This window comes from Pyxicephalus adspersus, unplaced genomic scaffold (assembly GCF_032062135.1).
Source record: "Pyxicephalus adspersus unplaced genomic scaffold, UCB_Pads_2.0 Sca1574, whole genome shotgun sequence".
Lineage (NCBI taxonomy): Eukaryota > Metazoa > Chordata > Amphibia > Anura > Pyxicephalidae > Pyxicephalus > Pyxicephalus adspersus.
The window spans coordinates 1-2,496 of NW_027318581.1; the positions used below are offsets into that span (position 1 = coordinate 1).

The 2,496-nt window shown below is 48.4% G+C and overlaps 1 long non-coding RNA gene across 1 annotated transcript in view; it reads right to left on the reverse strand.

The window, feature by feature from the left end:
* Positions 1-1,560: 1,560 nt before the first annotated feature.
* The window catches only part of LOC140321244 (uncharacterized), a 2,333-nt gene continuing 1,397 nt past the window's right edge, over positions 1,561-2,496 (reverse strand). Inside the window, exons 2-3 of the long non-coding RNA XR_011918870.1 lie at positions 1,776-2,007; positions 1,561-1,697 (exon numbers count right to left, since the gene is read on the reverse strand). This is a non-coding gene — a long non-coding RNA (uncharacterized lncRNA). The remainder of the gene's footprint in view (positions 1,698-1,775; positions 2,008-2,496) is intronic.

Sequence of the window (2,496 nt, forward strand, 5' to 3'; positions counted from 1 at the left end):
CTGACATTTCTATGCGTCCATCTGCATTTTTGTCATACTTTTGCATGAATTCTTTCAGCTTCTCCCCAATATTAATCGTGGATCCCTCCTGGTAAATGGGTGAAAAAGAGGATGAATGGGTTTATGACCCTATAAGATCAGATGGCCCCTAATGGGAATGACTACAATTGCGGAGTATTGTCACCCTCCTGGCTCAAACTTATCTAACAATTCTCTCTTCAGGCTCCCTATTACCCCTTTTGGTGGCGATGGAGTTTCCTGTGGCCAGCCTTATACTGAGGTGTTGTATCCCAGCATTTCCCCCTTCTTTCACACTTCTGCCCCTAGGATTATTGATAATGGGGCCCCTAATCTGCACATAGAGCCAGATTTACAATATAAGTTTGCTATGTGATAAAGTGATTGGTTCTCTTTAAGCAGCACTCCGCCTTGCAGGACAGCTCTTACCATTCCAGCTCCTCGCCGCGCAGCCTCCAATTCCTGGAAGAAATTCTCCAGCTCCTTTCCTTCGATGAATCCATTTCCTGGGGGAGGATGAAAAGCAAAAAATGTCTTATTATAAAATGTGTTCATTATTATTATTAGCATGTTAATTATTATACAGGGGGTGGAGATAACTACTCATTTTATATGTAAGCTCCGCCTCCTGGCATTTGCTGCTCTGCACAGTTCTGTGGGTTCCCAGGAACCTACAGAACCTCATCCCCAGGTATCTTTCATTTTATCTCAGCAGGCATTCCGAGCATCATTGTGTGAATGCAAACATCCTGGAGCCAATAGCTGCAGCTTCTACAGATTATTAGAAGAGGTGAGGAATGAAAATATAATAATAATAATCTGACCCCTCTATTAGTAGAACTGCTTGGCATGATATCCGCCGGGCTGTCACACTGTAGCTGCACTGCTCCTGCACCTGGTGCTGCCATTGCTGTTCATAAGGAGCCCAGATGTGACAAGCTCCCTCTTCAGAAACCAACAATTACTGGATCTTCTCTGGGGACCCCTTTAGTGCTGCCCTCCTACCAGTGGTGGCTGGTTGCTGTAGTATTGTATCCAATGTATTGGCAGCAATATGGGGATTATTAGATCTGTGGCTGCCCTCACTTGGTCTTACAGCTACTGAGATAAAATATCAGCCCCATCACAGGATGCATGCTGTTCAGCAGGGGGAAGATTGGGGAAATTCTTTGCTAAAAGTCTGCAATGGGTTTTAGGAGCCCCCATGTATACATCATCACATGGAGAGGATAACACTCACATCTTCGATAGGATTTCCAGTTACTCCAACCCACTGAGTGGGAAAGACATCGGATGAGAACCCTGAAGGGGGAAATTTTCTTTCACTTCCTGCTGTGTCCCCAGCAACAAAATCAGACGAAATCTCCCCAACAGAGGAAGCAGATATAAAGGCCAGACAGGCCCCCTATCTGTCCTATCATAGGGTTCCTGCCCTCGCCATATAACCAGAGCTAACAGTGCTGCCATTACCTAAGGAGTAGGGGTCTGTGCTGGTATATAGGGTACAGTAGGTGGACCTATAGCGCACTCACCTGGTGGAAATATTCACCTATTACCTATAGCGCACTCACCTGGTGGAAATCTTTCCCGCTGCTTTTACCATCGCCACTGAAATCCACGTGTGAGAAGAGGCAGCGTAGTAAGTGTCTGTCTGCCTCGGGGCCGTGCCGATTGACAATCTATGAGAAGGAAAGAGAGAAGCAATCAGAATGAGCAGACGGCATGCTGGGTACTCCCATTGATGGGACTCCGCTTACGTGTTGTATTTCCAGCTGGCTGGCTCGGTAGTTTTTCTTGGTTAGGTTGTCCACAAGGTAGCTGATTTGAGACAAAGCCAGCGAAAGCGAGTCAAGATTCATTGCTGGTTGGGGCGGAAGCAGGCGGCCGGGCCCGGCGCAAAATCACCATTATTCCCCTTTGGTCTCTGCAGACAGGTCTGAGCTGTGTGAACAGATCTTCAGACTGTCCTAGCGGCCAGAAACATGGCACCTGCAAGAGACAGAACATTACCGAGCCTGCAATTCCAACAACACCCATCCCCCATTACCCCGCGGGACAGCCAATGACAAGCCGAGTCCGGGGATGTCCTGGGAGGGATAAAACCTAAAATATATCCATAGAACCAGACAGGAGGAGCGCCATCTACAGGCAGGGTATCAGCTCACAGCACCTCAGGGGTAAGGGACAAAGTTAGGGAGGGGTCCCGTATCTAAACTTGGGGGCCTGGAAACAGCAGCTGTCCCCGCAGCCCCGACCACATGACCCAACGCAAATCTGCCCCATGACGATCCGTCACATGACCCAATAACACACTGCCCCCACACACCTACAGGGGTCAGAACATTTCTCTTTATATTGTCCCAGAGAATCTATACCAGACATTTCAATTTCTAAGACCCTCCCCCCCCCCCCCCATATTATACCTTGGTCTCCCCCATCCCCCCATATTATACCTTGGTCTCCCCATCCCCCCCATAT